The sequence below is a fragment of the Lissotriton vulgaris genome, chromosome 2_1 (genome assembly GCF_964263255.1).
Source record: "Lissotriton vulgaris chromosome 2_1, aLisVul1.2, whole genome shotgun sequence".
Lineage (NCBI taxonomy): Eukaryota > Metazoa > Chordata > Amphibia > Caudata > Salamandridae > Lissotriton > Lissotriton vulgaris.
The window spans coordinates 1,778,353,117-1,778,375,462 of record NC_141687.1 but is presented as its reverse complement, the minus strand read 5'-3'; the positions used below and the strand labels follow the sequence as shown (position 1 = coordinate 1,778,375,462).

The window sequence follows — 22,346 nt, the reverse complement described above, 5'->3', positions numbered from 1 at the left end:
CGGGCCGAAGACAGCTGAAATGCCAGAAACCGGTCCCCGGTAGCTTGTCTCCTTTCTGGTGAAGAATTGGCTTGGTAGTTTAGTCTGCCCTGTTCCCATGATGCACTGGGCCAGGGACAGACTGATTTGCATATAGCCAGGTTCTGAGCTGGGATGGTGCAGTGAGATAAATAACGGTGATGGATCAAGCCCTGATCTTTGGACTGGGTAAGAGTGGTCTGCTGAATTCAGACACTCTGTTCATCACCACCCCCTTTTCTGAATCGTTTTTGGCCACTATAGGTGTGGCAGGGTATACTCAGACATGAGTCCCTTTCTCACTGCACCATCAGGATTCAAGCAAGCCGGGCCGAAGACGGCTGAAATGCCAGAAACCGTTCCCCGGTAGCTTGTCTCCTTTCTAGTGAAGAATTGGCTTGGTAGTTTAGTCTGCCCTGTTCCCATGATGCACTGGGCCAGGGACAGACTGATTTGCATATAGCCAGGTTCTGAGCTGGGATGGTGCAGTGAGATAAATAACGGTGATGGATCAAGCCCTGATCTTTGGACTGGGTAAGAGTGGTCTGCTTAATTCAGACACTCTGTTCATCACCACCCCCTACTCTGAATCGTTTTTGGCCACTATAGGTGTGGCAGGGTATACTCAGACATGAGTCCCTTTCTCACTGCACCATCAGGATTCAAGCAAGCCGGGCCGAAGACGGCTGAAATGCCAGAAACCGGTCCCCGGTAGCTTGTCTCCTTTCATGCTCCACTTGCATTTCATGTAAATGCATTATCGCAGGCAAGGAATTCAGCCTCAATGGGCACACCACCAGAGCGAAAGAAATGTGGAATTGCAGATCCACCAATGTTATTTACCTCATACAGTGTCCGTGCCATCTTAGTTACATTGGTGAAACTTCAAGAATGATACAAACTCGTTTATCCGAACATCGCTAAGCAATCAGAACTAAAAAACTGATTGCCCCCATGGTAAAACATTACATTGAATTAAATCACAGACCTGATGAGTTAAAATGGCGCATATTAGAGAAAATCCAAACGCCAGACTCCAAAGGTGGAATGGCGATCAGGAAGAAAAGAGAGGTCTTTTGGATTTTTGTTTTTGACGCTTTTCGGCGCGGCCTGAACAATGAAATTCCATGGGAAGAGGCCATTTGCTGATAAATGAGCATTTTCAGTGCAGTACAGAATGAGACAGAAAGAGAAATTAATAGAACATGATATTGCATAGATTGCAATGATACTCTGGATATTGTCTGCCCATTCTTCTTTATTTATAGGAGAATTGGTTGGCGGGTGTTAACGTAGGCAACAACAGGTATCACTTACTTGTCGACAATTTTACTCGCCACCTGTTATGTATTATCTCTACTACGCTATTATACATTTTTATTCTAGATATCAGCTCTCATCTAGTTCATGTCATCTATTGCGTCTTTTTCTTGGTCTATATGGGTGCAACCAATATGAGAATTATTTAATGACCCTATTGACAGAATTTGAAGAATTAATGCCTATCTCATCAGGCATAGTTTCAACCATGTGATCATATAATGGTTCTTTTGCATATTAGGCGACATTTGAAGACACTTATTTTTACCACGCTATAATTTGAATGGTCCTGCGTTTGTTTCTACCCTTTAGAGTGAATCAGATTAGTCAGTTTTCAGTATCCACATTGTGGTCCGTTTTAAATCACTACGTGTCACTTTAAATGGTCCTCCTTTATGTTTACCCACTGAAGTGAATTCGATTAGTCCATTTTTAGTGTCCACATTATAGTTTCACAGTCCGTTGTTAGGCTTCACCGCTCTTTAGCATGAGGGTGAATACTTCATTCATTTCAGGTGTAACCTGTTGATCCACCCAAAACAGGTTAAATAGCGAGGTAGAACTCCTCTCTCGGTTAGTATCGGTTTGAAAAGAAGCTAAACAGAACCCCGATCCTCGCTCCCAGACTCTTACGAACTGCCATCCTAATTCTACTCGTTAAGTTTCTTTACAGTAACGCGGATCTCTGGGTGTTTCCTTGATATACGACGTTCCCTTTGACATACCGCCCTAATATTGAAGTTAGGATAGGGTTGGTTTTGCTTTTATTTGAATTCCAACTGGAACAAATTGAATTTTTTCTCTTTTCCTTTTAAATAGAATATTGGACCGTGAAAGAAATCTCCACATCGGGTAGATTTACTCTCATCTGCAGCCGCCAAGGTATGTATTTATTGCGGTTTGTTCAATGACCTTGCACGATATATTGCAAATGCTTAGGCATTTATCAATACTAGTCGTGATTTATCTCCTCTCCCTTTAACTTTCCAGCTGGTAACTTATCACATGTTTACCGGTCCACGGAGCGAGTGCATGAATTGCTCGATATTGAAACAGGTACCCGCCGCTTTTGCGCTACGACTTATCTATTAGAATATGTGCGCTTTGAATGATTTTTTACCTGTATGTTTCAACTTTCTTTATCCATAGAGCCTATTATCATTGGTTTTATACAAAATTCCCATAGTTGTGATTCTTCGAAATACGAGCAGGCAATTGATATTTATTTTGAACATGTCAATAGCTTGTCAGTCGACAAATTTAGAAATTAGTGACAGTCTATACCATCCTAACTCTCTAGATTTCCGTCACACTAAAACCGGAGGTACCTCGTGACGCCAACCTGAACCCAACATATAAATCAGGCGAGTTTCTAGTTTGAAGGCTACTCAAAATGACAACTATTTGTTAATACCATTTCACATGTCTCTAGGAACTCTGACATTAAAGGGTGTTTTTGTTTTATTTTGGGTTTAGGCGACCTGGCACCGACAGAAGTACCGATAGAAGCAGCGAGAATTGCGTATGTCGCAGAATTAGCTGAATTACCAAATACTAGCCGAAACAAACTGAATCTTTTATTTTCAGCATCCATTTAGGTATTAAATACAGCCCATAAAGTTATTACCACTACTCTCCACTTCCTCCGTTATATATCAGCAGAAGAATAACTGTAACAATTTGTTGCAGTCTATCTGAATCCCTTGCGGTCTGGAAGCGAAGAAACGCTCTTCATCTATTCACAAGATCTTTTTTTAAAACTACCATCTTGCTCAATTTATATGTAAGTATCATAACCTTAAGAAAAGCAACCGTTACGAATGCAAATCCCATAACCCCATGAAATGTCACTTCTTCTAAGTCTCCGTCATATCCGTCTCTATGAGACATGCTGAGAGTACGCTCTTATATCACTTATTAATGGAGTTCATCATCATTGGTTCTTAGATAGACATACCTGCCTCTGCTAATAGTTCTATGAGTTCTTCCATAATAAAATAAAGCATATGTCTGTTCACTGAAACTAATAATATGTTTTTTAAATAATCCATGTTGAGCAAATATTACCTCCTTATAAATTTAGTGTTTATTTTGTTAACTACCTGGGCTGAGGTTCTTCGGAGTGAACAAGGAAATAAAAAGCCTGCATCATGGGTTGATATTAATTATGTAAACTTGTCCAAAAATGAGAGGTGATAAAGTGGTCCTAGAAACTCTTAATTGTTTACATTTTATATTACCAATTGTGTTTATTCTTCTTTTGGATTTCTTGTGATATTTCCTTTATTTTCTTTAGAATACACGTGGCTATTCTCCCGAAGAATGCGCTGGCCGCCGAAACGCGCGTCGAGATTTATTTCCCTTTGCCACTTTTTACTGGTTTTTTTCAACTATTAATTATGCTTAAGAACTATTTTCTTTTCTTTTATTGTATTTCCAATTATTGTGTCTTTGGTATTTGGAATATGAATTGTAATTTTCTTTTTAACTGAATTTTGATATGTGATTTTAATAACAGTGTTAATAAATATTGAATGTGGACCTTTTGTAACCTCTCTTTGTGGATAATATTGTTTTTGACAAGTGTTACATTTAAGTGCCTAGGTTATTTTATGTCAATTGTTGCTTTATCCCTGTCCTAGGACTTATATTATTTGGTTCCTCAGGGGGTCCTTGATTCTTATGCCAATAGTGAGTCCATATAGTGCTAGTAGAATTCCTGAAACTCCCACTAATGTTAGAGCAGAGGGTGACGAAGTGGGAGGTTAGATAGATACGTGCCACAAATGTTATGTACTGTGCTTGCAAGTTGGTAGTGCTGCTGTGACACAACTTTCTGCTGAATTATTTTGTGTTAATCTTAAAGAGCATTGGTTACAGTATGTTTTTCTTTCTATATATAGATACTCCTTCCAAACTAACAAGGAAGGAGTTGGTTAGACGGGCACGGCAACGGAAGCTGGAGGCAAATATTGGCAGCTGGTGGCCTAGGAGGAGGAGGAATTGCAGTCGACATCGACAACAGCTGCATCCTCCTCCGCTGCTGCTGGGTCATATGGTCAGTGCAATCCTCCAGCGATACAGAGACACGGTCTGGCAGTCACCCGCCACCGCCGAGCAGCAAAAACAACAGCTACCCCCCACAGTACCTGCAAGTGCAAGGGTCGTGTGCACCGCTTGACCCTCAGAGTGTCCAACCTTGAGCAGGAGGTGGCGAGGCTGAAAGCCCTGCTCAAGGACCTCCGGAGAGAGAGCACTGTGACCACCTGGTCAAAGGACACCGCTGGCGGAAGTAGAGAGACTGTCCCTTGCCCCTTTTTTAAATACGTTTGGGGTGGGAATTGTGCATTGGGGGTTTTGGACTGGGGACATTGATTTCATGGAAATTGGTCGGGGTTAGAGAGGGGGGTGGGTCAGGTCTTTTTGTGGGATAGTTTATTTTTGTTAGGGCTAAAATAATTATTTATTTCAACTTAAACATAGCATCTGCGTTTTTTACTGTTTTGTGGAGGAGGCAGGGGTGGGTTAACTGTACGTTTGCTTTCCTGAAACTCAACTGGCTGGTTGATTCAAATTGTCTAATCGCCCAATTTGTACAAAAGTTCCTCTGACATAGTTAGTGAATTCAATTTTCCTACTACTTTACTAATACTACCGTCAGTCTCTCCTCTTCTCCTACGCCATTATTCTTCCTCCCCCAAAATGCTTATCTTGTGATTCGTGTTTGAGAATAGGGCTAGGCACAGGGCTGGCTGCATGGCAAATGGCGATTAAGGTTGGCTATGGAATCCTGGACGGATGAAATGTCATTGTTGTGGTGGTAGTAGTAGTGGTACACACTGGCAGTAGCAGTATATGAAAAAAAAGGAAATGAAACATTGAGTGGCCTGAGCGTAGCTTTAGAACAGTATGATAGATAGTACAGTACACAAGACCATAAATTGTAGCCTAAGCAATGCTAAAGTATTCAAAATATAAGTACTCGTTGAGTATGGTTACTACAAGAAATAGTACTGAAGGTGAAGGACACAGCAGCGTAAGCATTCGCTTCGTCACTTGTAGGAGGAGGATGTTGTTGATGATCAATCCACTTGATTGGCGCACATGAAATTCTGATTTGATTTGCAAATACTCATGGGTGTGTGTCAAGCAAAATAAGAATACAAATGTATCCTCAAGTTCCTTCACCAGCATTGAAATTGATTTTCTGTTGCGTTGATCTTATTCTCCCCAGCAAGTGTGTGCATTTATTGTTGTCATTTAGTCACACCTCAATGAAAACCACACAGCCCAGGGAAGAGGGTTAGGGTTTGAAAATTGGATGGGAATGGGGTTTTTCGGGAAAGTTTTATGGAGAGAGGAAAAAAAACACAGCATGGACAGACAACAACAAATGAAGAAAAACAAATCTTTGGATACAACGATATCAATAAATTTTTTGAGGGACATAAAGGAAGTGCACTACTGCATGCATGAAGTTGTTTGCTAAATGGATGGTTAGGTTACTGAAAAGTAGTACTTACTAAAACTTTCTAACCATGAAGAAACAATTTGACAGTACAGGGCTGCGGTAATTACACAATGTCACTTGCCTACCTGCCCTCAGAGAGAATAAACACTTATTAGTACAATAAATTAGTTTTAAAAATAGCAAAGAAACGTATCAAATAGCTGGAGGGATGAATTTGAACCAGAGAGCAAACAAACGCACAGAGTCACACTCGTAGAAGTTCATAACAATAACATTATCTAAAAGATAAGGCGAAGTGAAGAGGATACTGTAACTGTATGTTGTAGTTGTCCTGTTCAATTTGGGAAGTTGCATGTATCCAGCCATTCCTCTTATTCGCAGTACTCTTCTTGGTGACCAGACACACTGTTCACTGCCTGGTGGATGCAGAATTGCGGATCGCTAATGGTAAGCATGAGTTAATCCTTTTTCCCATCGCACAGGGTAAAAGCCGGCCTTTAATTGTTGATGGAAAAACAGGAAGTGATATTAAAACTCCACGGAGAAAAATATATAAGGTACGATGTGTAGTGTAAAAATAACACTTTCAGTTTCAGAGGCGACAGTATTACATACAAGCATCATTTCTAAAGTGTGTTCTCTGAGTCTCCTTTTCAAGGATAGTAATTAGCACACAGCAGGCCAGGGCCATGCAGACGGTCAATGCATGCACCACTGAGTGAAGCAACCTGATGTAGCATACCTGTTTGACAAAGACAGACAAAGCATATCTAATTGCATGCAGCAAGCCACATAGCAGCAATGTTATATGAACTGCTGTCTGGACTCTGGCATAACAACAGTACACTGGCTTGACCATCCATACCACGACTAGACAGACATGTAGTTCTGCTGTAGTTGTTGTTGACTGGTTTTCCTGTTTGCCACTCACGAAATGGCCTTAGTTCTTCCGTAAACCGACGATGATGATCCATCTATCCCAGTGAGTGACTGTAAGAAAAAAGATATTATGTAACTTTGATCATCAAGACTCATCATCATCATGGTATATTGGCAAACTCAATGCTGTTCATGCAGTCGCAGTCTACACATACAGTGAGCCCAAGAAACATTTTGCATATTAAAAAATGCAACGTAGTGGCCCCTGCAGTAGAAGTACAATTTGAATTAAACAAGGAAAAAAAAACAGAGTAGACTTGAGTTACATTTAGTGTGTAAAAGATAAAATAATAAAAGGAGACATATGATTAATTTCATACACAACAAACAAACAGCAATTGCTTTCATCAGAGCCAGACAGCCAGTGCTGTCCATTGCATGCCATCTCATTATTCATAACCTGTTCCACTTTTTGTCCGCATCTTGTTCTTAAAGTGAAGGCACAAAGGGCAGCCTCTCGTGTCAATTTCAGAAGTAACTGTCAGCAATCAGCATATAGTCAGTAATGCAGTAATGCTCTTTTGAGGGGACTCATCTACAAAGTGACAGTTTTTTTGTTCTGCGTAATCCAGCCATCTGCCTTAAGGTAAATGGACAGGTGGAGTCTGGAGGAGGAGGATAGAGGAGCATGACTGAATTGTGAACTTGTGAACTTCAGGAATGCAGACAGCGGCACCTTCAATAAGGAAATAAGACGAAGACAGTGCTGCTGATGGATGTGTTGTGATTAGAGTTTTGTTGTGGTAAAAGTTGCAAAACAAAGAAAGACACACAGGAAGAAAAGTGAATAAGGATGGAAAAAAAGGAAGTCAGTTTCAGGCCTAGGTGACAGGGAAGTAGAGCTCATCCTCAAACTCTGTAAATTGAGACGGGAGTAGGTCAGCTAACATAGAAGAACTTTAGTCACCTAAGTCGGAGTCCTCTTCTTCCTGCGTGGATTAACGTATTTTGTAATCTGGTGGTATGAAGTGCTGATTCATCTTGATCATTGTTAACCTCTCCACATTTTTGGGCGAGAGGCGGGTCCTTTTTGAAGTTACAATGGCACCAGCAGCACTGAAAACACGTTCAGAAGTCACACTTGTGAGTGGGCAAGACAAATAATTTAGAGCCAGCTTGGTGATCAGTGGCCATTGACCCCTTTTTCTAAACCAATACAGCAATGGCTTGTGATCAATGAAGACCTCTGTTGGTTCATCCAGATAGGCCTGCACCATCCACTCAAGGTCATCCAGGGGTACTGAACTTTGCGTACCATCTGAGGCCTTTGCATCAACACTGGGATGAGCAAACCCTTAATGAGTTATCCAATCCGCTTCCGACAATATTATGGCTGGACATGGTGCAGGTGAGGATGAGGATACGGTTGCTGGTGTTGGTAACGGCTGTGAGGGAAAGTGACTGCCTTCGGCCACAGAAGTGTACCTTGACGCCGGATGGCCTGCTGATTCAATAGTACTTCTGCCGGTTCCTTCAATTTCCTGCCGCTCTTTTTCTAATCGAAAGGCTGACAGAGCTAGTCAATGTTTGTACTTTGAAACATCTGCTTCAGTAAAAGGAATTAATGCATTGCTGGCCAGTGCCTTTTTGTACCGTGGAACCAGAAGAGTGGCACAAATGTAAAGTGTTCGGTATGTATTTTTTTAAGCCTTTCATTGTCAACTAGGCGGGTTAATAAGCTCTCCGCCAACTGACATGCGTCTTGCTTGTCAGTATTATCTTTTAACGTTGAAGAAACCGCCTTCAGTTGGTGCTCTAGCATGCGCAACATTGGGATAGCTTTTCAAAAAAGTACAGTCCTCCCTGCTGAATTCATGTATGAAGACCTCAAAAGGACGAAGCATATCTGTCAGGCTTTTATTTATTTTTTTTTTTTTTTTGTGTAAGACCTTTATTAACATAAAGCAAAGTACACAGCATGGGCCTACAACCCTGGGGCCGGCCCGCCACGTTGTAATGATCATTCAACAGATAATAAATGCATTACTACAAGAGCGTGAAATCCACAAGTAGGGCCTCCCCACAAACCTTCCGTAGGACTCCTAGCTGACAGGTGATGTGAGTCTTACATTTTATCATTTTATAGAGCAAAAAGAACAACAACAAAAAAAAGGAAACTGTAACATACCCCAACTTAAGACCACACAGTGCCATCAGTCACAACCTATACCTAAAGTACAATATTAGTTCCGGTTCCCCACCAGGGGCAGCCATCTTCAACTATGGGTTCGAGCACCAATATGACACATGTCTGAGTAAGACAGAGGATGAGCTAGTCTTCATCACTGTCCTGAAGTGAGTTAAGGTAGTCTGTTAAGAAACACCATATGTCTTTTGGTCTGGATTTCGCCGGTAGTTGCTCCTCATAAGTTTGCAATTTGTCTCGGCAGACAGACATATCATGAAGCCATGTTTTCTTCGTCGGTACCTTGCGGCTGTGCAACATTGCGCCACTTGTCTTTTCGCTAAAAGTAATGCTATCGCACAGAACTTGCATTTCAGCGCCCTGAACTGGGGCACTATACCCAATAGACAAATCTTAGGAGTGCACTGTACCTCTTCTTCCAACATTACAGTGAGAGTAGTAGTGACCTCACCCCAGTACCTCGCCACCTTCTCACAATCCCAGGCCAGATGCACAAAATCCGCACCCTCCCTGTTACACCTCTTGCACCTGTCTTCCTCCCGTAAACCAAACTTAAGCAGTTTTGCTGGCATGTAGTAGGTTTGGTGAAGAAATTTGAAATGTATGATTCTCAAGTTGCCATTAGGCGTCAGTATCTGTCTTAATGCGCAGGCACTTTGCCATTCCTCTTCCCGCAATGGTGTGTCTAGTAGTGCATCCCACCGCCCTTTGGCCTGAAGCGTGTGTCCCGATATTTCGGATTGTGCAGCTGTATACAGTCTGGAAACCAGGTGGGAGATGTCATTAGTAGTAATCAGTAGTTGCAGTGGAGCAAGGCATTCCGGCTCTGTGGGGAATGTCGGGTAATGTTCCCTCAACGCCCTGGTCAACCTATAATATGTGAAGCGGATCATGGTAGTCTGGTTTTGGATATATGTCAATTGGTCGAGGCCTATGAACGTGCCGGCCTTAAACAGATCGCCAAGCTTGTCAATGCCAGCCCCATTCAGCAAGGACATGCCAACCTTTTCACTAGTGACGGACAGCGCCTGATGGTGTTGTAATGGCATGGCCGGTGCATATAGCGGGGTTTTGCGCGCCAACTGTCCAAGCCTGTGCCAAGCCTTGACCGTGGTGTTGACAGTGTTTATGTCCTTTGTATGTAATGGTGGCCCTGTGTGTGATATGATTGCAGATAGGGGGACAGGATGAGCATCACTTTCTTCTATGGCCGCATGTGTGAGATAGGGGACCTGATGGTACCAATATGCCGCATATTGCGCCTGGGCACAAAGGTAGTAGAGGAGAAAATCAGGCACATTGAAACCACCCTGCGCAATCGGGAGTGTCAGCATCTGTAAATCAATACGAGCTTGTTTACCTGCCCAAATCAAGGTCCGCACCAGGCAAATAATGCGGCGGAAAACCTCTCGCGTCGACGTGATTGGAATGTTATTAAACAGATATAACAATTTGGGTAACACGTTCATTTTAACGATTGCGATTCTATCAGCCAGTGATAGCGGCAAGTGGATCCACCGTTGAATCTTATCTTCAAGCTTAGCAAGTACCACTCCATAGTTTGCTCGCAGGACCACCTCTGTATCCCTGTGAAACATGACCCCCAGGTAGCGTATCGGGTCCTGTTGCCATTCCAATGGGAAATCCACTGCAAAGGGCGACGTAGTGTCGGTTAGAGGTATTATGGATGATTTGGTCCAATTAATCGCCAGCCCTGAGTGCCCACCAAAGCGAATGTACTCTCTGAGCAGCGGGTTTAGATGGGTCGCAGGGTCGCGGATGTATAGTAACATATCGTCCGCGTAGAGGGATATGTGAAGCGGCCTGGCTATGAATTGCAGTGCAGAGTCTCTGTCGTTCTGTCGCACTATGCAAGCTAGGGGCTCCAGAGCTAGCGCAAATAAAAGGGGTGACAGTGGGCAGCCCTGACACGTGCCTCGCTCAATGCCAAACGGAGCCGAAACATAGCCATTAACACGGACCCTGGCGCATGGTTTCGTATAGAGTAAGGAAATCCATTGAACGAACCGTTTAGGGAACCCCATTCTGTTGAGGACGGTAAGCATATAGCGCCATTCAATGGAATTGAATGCCTTCGCGGCGTCAAGCATGACAGCCACTGCTTTGACCGAGGGCCGCTGATAGTGTGAGAGTGCAAACAGGGATCTGGTGTTATGAGAGGTGGATCTGGTTGGTACAAACCCAGATTGATCCGGAAGGACCAGGCTGGTCATCAAAGGGGACAACCGAACCGCTAGAAGTTTCGCGAGAATTTTCGAGTCAACGTTAATCAAAGACAAGGGTCTGTAGAAATCACATTCCTCCGGGTCCTTGGACGGTTTTAGGAATGCTCTGACCAGTGCTTCTCGCAGGGTTGGGGGAAGCAGCGATTTCTCAAAGGAGGTGCCATACATGTCCACCAGATAGGGAGCGATAATGTCTGCAAACTGTTTGTAAAATTCAGAGGTGTACCCGTCAGGGCCCGGTGCCTTGCCATTTGGTAGCGAATTATTCACCTCAGTTACCTCCTCCACCGTAATGGGCCTAGCCAAATACTCCCTTTGTGCATCCGATAGCCAGCCAATCACTACATCATGTAAATATTCATACGTTTCCTCGGCTGGTGCAGTAGGTTGCGATTGGTACAGCGAGCTAAAGGAGTACACAAAGCATTTCAGGATATCTGCGGAATGTGTTTGTAATATACCCTCCTGAGATTTAACTCTGAGTATCGCCGATTGTCCTCGCCCCTCGCAAATTTTCCGTGCCAGCATGCCCCCTGGCCTGCCCCCCTCTCCAAAAGCACTAGCAACATGCTTACGGTCCAAGTATTTAATCTCGGACTCCAGAAAGTCAGCATGCTCAGTATGCAGGTCGCGCAACCTAGTTAGCAGCGAAACATCCTGTGTCGTCTCATACAACACTTCTAAGTCCCTCATTTGCTGTTCGCAGCGGCGGATCTGACTCCTGATGTCCTTGAGTACCCCTATGGTGGTGCCAATACAGACCCCTCTAATTGTGGCTTTGAATGCCTCCCAGAGAAGGCACGGGTCTTCCGTCGTCTGTGCATTAATATCAAAGTAGTCTTTTATGGCTTTCTTTGAGGTGTCAACATAGACTGCGTCTGTAAGAGCCCTAGAATTAAACCTCCACTGGAAAGGGGGGGGCGAGTAACGTGGAATTTCTATTTGCAACAAGACAGGATTGTGGTCTGATAATGTGTGGGGTAGCACCTGCAATTTGCGAACCCACAGAGCCACGTCTTTAGAACCCAGCCAGTAATCCAGCCTAGACCAGCTATTGTGAGACGCTGTAATGTGTGTGGCGCCTGGCGCGGCAATGTGTTGCAGTCTCCATAGATCAGCTAAGGCCAGGTCTTCCATCATGTGACCCACCATCAGTCGCGATTGTTTATGCTGCTTTAGTGAATGTACGGAGCGGTCTATCCCATCCTTCAGTGTTACATTCCAGTCCCCTCCGCATAATATGTGCGTGTTGGTATGTTTCTGCAAGTGACCAAAGACTTCACGAAAGAATTCCGGAGCGTCAGTGTTCGGACCATATACGTTAAGGAATGTCACACGTTGGCCCCTCAATGTGCCCGTAACCAGCACGTACCTTCCAGAGGGATCATGCATAACAGTCTGTGCCTCAAAATTGACCCCTTTTCTAATCAAAATGAGCACCCCATGGGAATAGGAAGAGTAGGAGGCTCCGTATGTGGACTCCGCCCACCTTGCCCCCAAGTGTGCATGTGTATTAGGTGCGAGGTGTGTTTCCTGTATGAATGCTATGTCTACGCTCCATCTGGTAAGATTAGCAAAAACCTGTCTGATTTTCTGTGGCTTAGAGAACCCTCGTATATTCCAAGTAAGAACGTTTAAGCATAACCTGCCCTCACCCCTAGAACCCATTGCCATCAGACATGTCAATACGTTTCATCCCTGTACATTCCAATGCTGCAGTTGGTGCCCAACCTACCGCAGTACAAATAATACACGTAATGATGGCTGTGCATCCCAGCGGTGAACCTATGCCAGGACATATATGCAATGCTGTCGGTCTCTGTAAACAGTCAAACATCCCCCCACCCCTTATCCCACCCACTCCAGCAACCCCAACCTGCCAAAGCCATATCCACACAGAGCACAAACCCCACAAACACAGAACCAACAATTCAGTGCCCATACTGAGAACTTGTGGTGGGTATTACCTTCATGGAGGACCGCCAGGAGCACAACCCTACACCCGGTGGACGGGTGCCGGCGATACTATAAAAATCGTACATGTTTGTGATATATGTGACCATTGGCCCGCTTTTCCCTCCACTTCTCCAATGGCTCATCAACATTACACAATTAGCAGCGTTGTTATAGGAGCAGCCCAGCGCCATCTTGATTCCATCCAAAGTTAGAGGCAGTTCGATCCCCTCATGGCCCTGAGTTCAAAACCACTCCCACGGAACAAGTGCGTGACTGCAAGTAGACATTCCACTGAGGGTGTGCAGGAATGAGCGCTTATCCGCAAGGAGCCATACCACAAGGTCGTGTATAACATGGCGTTGAAGGCGCTACCGCTCCTATTGTCCCAGTGTCCACAATAGGCCGGATTAGAAGGCAACTTATGGGGAAGAGTCTGCACGGTCGCCTAGTGCGCAAGCCAGTGCGCCATTCTGACCTGAAGTTACGAATTAACACACCGCAGGGAGGGCTTGTATGCATGTGCCCGCCACAGGTGTCAAATAAAGTCAAAAATCTGAAGCGAGCCTCAAGCCCAATGGATAACAGCCCCCCTGACATAAGTGAGTTCATTATCTACACCCATGAGTCTGATATCAGGTGGGACTTCCCCGTGCAGTGTATAGCAGCCACGCAGGCAGCCATGTTTGCCAACAGTACAAAAACAAACTCACCACTTTCCTGCGTGGGACGACGCCAATGCCTTCATTCCGTGTCTCTTCGTTGATCATTTTGCGAGTCCGATCTTGATTCCCGCTGTACCTTTTTAATAAAGTCCTGGGCCGCTTTGGGTGTAGCCAGCACGATTGCCTTTTTCTTCCACACCACTCGAAGTCGGGCTGGATATAACATCGAGTAAACAGTGTTCAGATCACGCAGTTTGGCTTTTACCGAGGTGTATTCCTTACGTGCTTGCTGAACCGTCACCGTGTGATCCGGGTAAAACTCGAGGGTGTTGCCTTGATGATTGATTTTGCCCTTTTCACGTGCGAGCCTGAGAATCGTGTCTCTATCTCGATAATTGAGTATCCTCGCCACGATCGGCCTTGGCGTGGCACCGGGCGGTGGTCTGGGGACCAGCGATCTGTGGGCCCGCTCCACTATGAAGATGGGCGATAAGGCCTCCGCACCAAAAAGATCTTTACACAAATTTTCGACATATTGCTCCATCTGTCCAGTATTGGTCGACTCCGGCAGGCCTGTGATTCACACGTTATTGCGCCTTGAACGCACTTCCAAATCCTCCTCCTTCGCCTTGATCACCTCCAGGATCCGCTCCATTCCAGCGCACTTGGTGGTGGAGGTTCGCGCTTCATGTTCGACGCCCGATATTCTCGTCTCCGCTTCATCCAAATGTTCGCCATGTTTTTCCTGTCTAGCGGCCATGCCGTCCATCCTGCATGTCAGGTTGTCCAGCTTACCGTTGATGTCCTGCAAATTCGATTGAATTGCCAAAAGGATCCTCTCCATATTGCTGTTTGGCAGTGGTTCAGTGGAGCCGCCAGGTTCCACTATCTCGTCCGCAGGTTTCGTAGCCTTTCTGTTGTCAAACGATATCTTTGGTTGTTGTTTATCAGGCTTCCCCATAATGGCGGCCGGAGAGGTGGCTTTTCGGACTGTGGGCCCAGACGCCCTCGTGACTCTGCCCGCCGTTGCCGTGATGCACCGGTAAAGCAGCGACTAGTTGCTTGCGGTTTCAACCCTGTGACCGGGAAAATGGCCGTCAGGTGTCCCTCCTCATGTTGTCAGCAGGATGCGGGAACACGGCCCGCCTCGTGAGACTCTCCGCCGCTGCAGTCGCCCGTGGATCTGGCGAGCGTCTCGCCGATTCTGTAAAACATGTGTCACCGGCGCACCAGGAGAAGCAGCCTGCAAGTGCCTACAACCGTCAGCGTACCATCCCGTGGTGGTCCCTGTTGATCCTCCAGCCGGTGAGCCCAGCCCGGCTGAGTCCGCAGTCACTGGCGCGAAGGCGGTGATAGCTCTGCTCCGGCACCATTCGCCGCCATGTTGTCAGGCGCGTGGTTCGTGGAAACTGCAGAAGCAACCGGCCTCCCACGGGGGGGGGTGAAGGCGAAGAACGATGTTCACTTGGGTCAGGGAAGCAATTTCTCACCCCGGGTGCGGATGCTCGTTTAGCAGGCCGATCCCTCTCCGACGCCGCCGCGGAGGTCGGAAGTCCACATGCTGATGTCGGCCATGTTGTCAAGCGGGTCGCCGCACACTACAATGAACACGGCAAAAGTCGAAAAATCAGGAGTGGTGGTCGAGTTTCTCCACGTTGATCGACGCACCACATCTTCACCCACTCGTGGATGGTTTTGGATAGTGGGTTAGCGGGGATTTAGCGGCAATAGATCACATTGTTGGCGATCGCTCGGCGGAGCTGCGGTTCAGGCAGCCATTCCGCTGTGCGCCCCCTAGCGCCTCCCTCTGTCAGGCTTTTAACTAGGTCCCATTCCTCCACCTCTAGCCCCATGTCTTTCATAGAAGAACCCCATGTAAAGACATACTCATTGATTACCGAGCACTGCTCAAACAGACGGTCAAGCATGTAGAAGGTTGAGTTCCAACGTGTTGCCACCTCCTGGATGAGTCCTCTGACTGGAACTCTACGTTCACGTTGAATGCTCCTCAGCTGCTTCCGGGCCTTAAAAGAATGGCTGAAATGTGTGCAGAATCTTTGGCAGGTGGTCAGTAACTTGCTGACTTTTTTTTCTTTTTTCAAGAAATCTTGAACAACAATGTTACTGTGCACCAAACACGGCACTCTGAAATAGCCACCATCATTCATGGCCCTAACTATATTACTGCCATTATCTGTGGAAACATAACCATTCAATGCGCTTTCTTGGATGCAGCCATTTAAAGACCTTACTGTTAAACTCCTCCAAAATGTTTACTGCAATATGAGATTTCTCCATGGCAAACATGGCTGCTGTTGCATGTTTCCGACTAGCTTGAAAAATTGTGTCACTGTCAACACCTGCATATATCTTGTCTCTACCCCAAGCAAAAGAGACCCAGTGTGCAGTGATGCACATGTAATCAAGGGCTTGGCAACTGGTCCACATGTCTGTTGTCAAGTGGATAGTGTGAACAGCACTCTTCTGCAAAGCTGCCCCAATCACATCCAGCACATTTTGATGTAGTGCTGGAAACGCAACTCTGGCAAAATGGGACCGGCTAGGAACCTTCCATTTAGGGCAGACTGTTGCCAAAAATTCTAGAAAACCCACCCCTTCCAAGAAAGAAAAAGAGAGAAGGTCCAGCGCTAACATTTCAGCCAGCATTGCATTATAAAGACTGTCGTTGGGTGTTTGCATTCAAATGACACCTATGACCAAAACATGCTTTTAATGGTGGTCTGGACCGTTTTCATACGTGATGATGATGGTGATCCGGACTTCTTCAACCCAGTTAGGCTCATTGATGTACTTTTTCGCATTGGTGTCTATCCCAGACTCTTAGTGTGCCTCATAGATGTTGCTCGGGTAGAGGGTGTGGGCGCTACCACTGCAGTGCTGCTGCCAGGGGTACTGTGTGTACCAGAAAAAATGTCTGTCGCTTCTTCACCTCCCCCCTGCACGATCATTAGCCCCTCATCATCATCGGATGCAATATCAATGGATATATTTGGATTTGTTGTACTTTTGGCTTCCCAGATCTTACTTAGGTGCTCCTCCCACTGTATAGTGTGGTATTTTTGGAGATGACCTCTCTGGCCTCAGGTACCATAGTTGGTACCAAGCTTACCCCGACTAATTACAGTTTTACAAATCGAACAAATAACTCGGTTTTCCACCTTTTTGCTAATACTAAAGAAGTCCCAAACTGGGGAGTTGAGATTTCCGATGGTGGTGGTGGAGGTGCTACTTTCAATGCCAGATGAAGTGGAGGATGGGCGTGGCCAAATTAGACTCTGTTGTGCATTTACAGTTACAGTACCACTACTTGAGGTAACGAAGGTCGAGCTGGATGGAGGTCCCTGCTGGCCCTTCGGAAGAGAAAATATGGCAGCTGTAGGTCATGTTTGTGTAGTAGTTACCTCTGTTGGTGGTGGTACCAGTGCCACGCCTCCCACATCCTGCTCAGCAGCAATTCGGGATAGGGTAAAAATGTCTGTCTGCTGCATCCCCACTGGGGCTGGAGTGACGACTGTGATGACTGGGTTGTCATCGTCAGACTGTTCATCAGCATCAGAATACACCACTTCTACTTCTTGTTCGTCGTCATCACCCATAAGTGAAAGCCTTGCGGGAACCTTCCTTTTACGCTTAGCTACCTTTGTCTGCTCATGGTGTGCCTCCGTCTCGGACTGCATTGGTAGATTCCAATCAAGATCATCAGAAGGAAGGGGGCTTGAAGAAGAACTTGTACTAGCCCTCTTTGACCTTTTTCTTGCTGGGGACAATGGATCATCAGGAGGAGTGGCTTGCTCGGATTATACCCCTGCTTGAATCTCGATTTCCTGATGTGCCCCTACTTCTGGAGGACCAAGCATTGTGGGCAGTTGTGCCTCTCAATGCACCTCTCCATGTGCCTCTGCTTGCGCCTCTCCAAGCGCCTCTCCATGCGCCTCTACTTGCGCCTCTACTTGCGCCTCTACTTGCGCCACTCCTTGCGCCACTCCTTGCGCCACTCCTTGCAACTCTCCTTGTGCCTTTCCTTGCGCCTCTCCTTGTTGCACCTGCGGTTGTCGTTGCGGCTGTGGTTGAACACTCGTCAGATGAGTTACACCCTGCGTTGATTGGATCGCTACTTTCTTGCAATGAGTCAATGCCAGCATCACTGGTCGATGGTGATTGAGCAATTAAGGTGGCTGCCTCTGTGGCACTCATGGCCTTGGGCCTAACTTGATGTGGTGGCACTGAGACCAATGAAGCTTGGTCCCCGGCGGACACCGCTGCTGCAGGCGTAGTTTTTTTTCCCAAAAAAAGTGTCTGTGGGCACACCAGTCTCCTTGGTAAGTGGCGCCACTTGCTTCTTCTGCTCCTTCTTACTGGCAGTGGCACTGGCAACTTTCTTGGTAGAGGAGCTACGGCCACCTTTCTTTGGGTCCATCTTCTTTAGATGTCAGAAGAGCAGGCCGCAGTTGCACGAGTTGCCTGTGGCCACACGTGACATCACGTGACGTTGTCCTGGACAGACCGCAGCAGGACTTCATCCTGGCACTCATTATGAATGATGAGGATGATTCGTGGTTTTCTTTGTGCACCTAAAAGCTAAGGAAGCCAGAGGAACTTCAGTTAAATAAATGTTGCATATGTCGTGCTACAATTAATATTTTACCTAGGCATTTATTATTATTACAACACACCCAAAAACGGAAAGGCCAAAAATAAAAATTGCAATTATTTATAATCAAAAATGCCCCGGTTACTTACTGGTAATCTTCATTACTCCGAGTATAGTCTTCCTCGCCACATGATTTACATAGTGAGCATAAGCTCCACGACAGAACCCTCCAAAGCAAAAAAAGCCTCCCACCCCCTCCCAACATGGCCGACCAGTCCCACCTGACCTCTATAAGAGGCGGACCGGCCCAACCAACAGCCTGATCTACCAAGCAAACAATGAAGCCGATAGCCAGACAGGGAGGGGGGGAGGGAACTCATGTGGCGAGGAAGACTATACTCGGAGTAATGAAGATTACCGGTAAGTAACCGGGGCATTACCTCCTCGTCAGTCTTCCTCGCCACATGATTTACATAGTGAGCAAATACCCAAGCCAACAAGGCTTCATTGACAACCATAAGAACAACACCACACGGTGATGCAGAGAAACCAACACAAGGTTGATGTAGAATAAGTGAAAAGAAAACAGGGATCACAGGAAACCTGAAATCAAGACATAAAGGAAAAGTAGGCCAGCCAGGAGCCGCAGCACCTGCACTCCGAACGGCCCCAGCGAAGTCCCCCGGGACCGAAAGAGTCCCACGAACAAGGTGGGGGACAACAACGTCGACGCCCGACAAATCTCCACAGAGGAGACACCCCGAAGGGGGCCCAGGACACCGAGCCACACCCCGTGGATCGACCCTGGACCCCCGCCGGTACCACCGAACCCAGCGAAGCATAGGAAAGGATGATAGCCTGTGTAAGCCAGCCACCAAGGCGGGAAGAGAGGGCATGTGGCCCGAATGAACAAGACCGAAAGACACAAACAGGCAATCCCACCGGGAAAGGGAAGACGTGCGCCCAAGAGAAGCCAAAACAGCACGCCGGACAACCAGCACGGGCAAGAGAGGAACCTCGCCGGCAGGGAAAAGCGGTAAAGACACCACCCGAGCCCGGGACACCCGGGTAGGAACCCCGGGAAGGAAACGGGGGACATGCCGGAGGGACAACCTGTCCGGCGAAACCAGCACGAAGGGAGGGGAGCGGAGGCACGACCCCCGCACGCCCATCCGCCCAGCAGACACCACTGCCACCAGGGAAAAAACCACCTAAAAGGTGAGGAACCGTAAAGCCACCGAGGCCAGGGGCTCAAAAGGGCGGACCCTGAAGAGCTCGTAGAACGAGAGAGAGAACCCAAAGGGGAGACCGGCAGAGCGACCGAGGGCGACGGAGAAAACAACTCCGGAGCCAAGCGAGCCACCAGGGAACCCAGCCCGTCGAACACCGGACTGTGGAAAGCCCGCAAGGCCGCCCACCGGGCCCACAGGGAAGAAGGGGCCACGCCCCAGGAAAACCCCTCAGTCCGGAAAACCAAGACCCGCAAGGGGACCACGGAGGCGGGGACAGCACCAAGCCGACCGCGCCAACGCGAGAAGGACGCCCAGTGCCGGGCACAGGAAGAGAACGTGGAAGACCTGCGGGAACCCAGCAGCAAAACCACAACCCCAGAAGAACAACCCCGAGCAAGCAGCGTCATCCGCTCAAGAACCAGGTCTGCAGATGGAGTCAGGCCAGCCGAAAAGAGCCGGCTCAACACCGACTCCGAGAGCGGGGGACCCAACCACGGTACGGGAAGATCCGGGAACGGCCAGGAGGCCCGAACCGCCAGCTCGCAAAAGGAGAGGGAACCCAGGGCGGAGGACCCCGCCGGGAACTAAAAACAGGAACGCATCACGAATTTGCGTGTCAACCACGCGCGGGTGCCAGGCACCTCCTCTCAGCCACGTTCCAATATTAGTCCATGCGCTGCCGAGACGAGCACCCAGGAGCACCCCGGCCCTGCCCAAGCGAATCCAGCAGAGGACCCGTGATAACAGCGGGCACGGGGAAAACGCGTACATCAGACCGAAAGGCCACGCGAAAGACAGGGCAACCACAAGGACCCGGAAGGAGGAGTAGAACCCGGGCAGGAGGGCCGAGTCCCCCTCCGTGAACAGAGACACCGGAGGCAGACCGAGCCGAGGCCCCAGGCGCCGAAACACCACCGGGGCAGGGCGAGACCAGGCAACGAAGGCTAGACCCGACTCCGTCGAACCGCCTCCACCTAGTCGGACCCCGGGGGAAAGACAGCCCGAAGGGACAGGACCGGTGACACCTACACCACCAGGTCGCCCGACCCGACCAAGACCTGGGGACCCTGAAGCACCGGTATATGGAAGGCTTCACGAACATGCGTGTCATCCTTGCGCAGGGGCCATGCTAATCTCCTCATCCAATTTTAGTAAATGTGCTGCCGAAGCGAGCACAGCAAAAAGACGGCAGGCCAGGAGGACATTCAGCAACCCCCGAAGCACGAGGAGCTGTGCGACTGCAGGAGATCCCAACGACCACCAAACGACCCGGCGCCAAAGGACGCCCCCCCCCTGAATGAACCAGAGGGAAGTACCGGGACCAGGCACACGCCCCCCGAAGGAGGACAAGCCTGAGACGAGGACCGAAGGGACCACCTAACACAGGTCAGGAAGCCGACGGATGAGAGACACCGCCAGACGTGAAGCCTCACCCATGGGGGGAAAAAAAACGAGGCCGAGAGGAAGCACACGGCCAGACAGGGAACCCCAAGACCCACACCCGGCGAAGAAGATCCACCAGGCGGGCCAGGAGCACAACTCCCCCCCCCCCCGGGCCAGAAGGCAAGCCCAACGGAAGTACCCGCAACCGAGAGTGGGGACCCCCACTCGCAGGCCGGCCCCACAGGCCAATCCACGGTCCCAGAAAAACCTACAGGCGAGACAAGGGAAGGAGCAGGGACCCCAACCCGTCGAGACAGTGGGACCCCGCGGAAAGTCCGCAAGACCAGCAAGACCGGACACCGGCCAGCAAGCCCGAAGAGCCCAAGAACCGGGACAGCCACGTCCCAGGACGGGACGCAACGGAGGCAACAGCCAGTATCTAGGGGCGAAAAAGGGAGCGGCAGAACCAGTACGAGACCGGCAACAGCCGAAACTCGGGCCCGGACCCGCCGAAGGACCCCACCCATGCAAGGGCGGGACGCCCCCACCCACAGGTGGAAGAGGATTCCGAAGGAAGGCCGCGTCGAAAACGCTGTCACCGCTGACAAGGACGCAGCCAGACCAGACGGCCGAGCCCGCCTCGCGGCCACCAGGGCGGTAAAGGGAGACAAAGACCCCCCCCCCAACGTTCCCCACAACGGACGCAGGCAGAGGAAGGGAGTCCGGAGACATGCGTAGAGAACGCACCCCGAGAAACCCCGGGAACCACCACCGCCGCCGGCGGAGGCAAAACCAAGCCCTAACATGGAACGATTCACGAACTTGCGTGACATCCCTGCGCAGGGGCCAAGCCGGACTTCACAGAAGCGCAACACGATACAAAAATAGCGCACAACACCCCAGCAAGGGCACAAGGCGTTAGTACGAAAGCCGCTGTGGACCCCTAACCTGGCTAACTCCCTGAGGCGTCCATCCCCAAGGAGGAGTCCAGGCAACCGAAGCCCTGTGGGGGCCGACGTGGAGAGAAAAAACCAGCAATTGCCCAGAGGAAATAAACAGTTCCCTGGGATTTCGAGCCCAAGACCCGCCGAGGCGGGGAATCGAACCCAGGACCTGGGCTAGACCTCTGCAACAGGGTCTGATTCGCTAACCATTGAGCCACACATCTCCACAGCTGCAGAATGGGACACCACGAGCGGAACACTCGAGACCGGCGCAACCAGACGGCCCAGGGCGAGTCCCCCAGGGCGCCAGAAAAGGAACACGGACAAAAGGGATCTGTCCCCACATAGTACCGCGCCCCATCAGAGCGCGCCAGTGAAGCACAGTTAATCTGTGAATGAGACAATGTCACAGGCCGC

The 22,346-nt window shown here is 48.4% G+C and overlaps 1 protein-coding gene, 1 non-coding gene and 1 pseudogene across 2 annotated transcripts in view; 1 reads left to right on the top strand and 2 right to left on the bottom strand.

The window, feature by feature from the left end:
* LOC147733269 (sperm-specific sodium:proton exchanger-like) overlaps positions 1 to 22,346 on the top strand; it is a 7,973,824-nt gene that overhangs the window by 5,639,560 nt on the left and 2,311,918 nt on the right. The gene's annotated exons all lie outside the window — the stretch shown is intronic.
* Positions 20,188 to 20,294, bottom strand: LOC147733271 (U6 spliceosomal RNA). The gene has a single exon (XR_015308941.1). It is a non-coding gene; the product is annotated as a U6 spliceosomal RNA (small nuclear RNA).
* On the bottom strand, positions 20,679 to 20,778 carry LOC147733270 (U6 spliceosomal RNA; annotated as a pseudogene).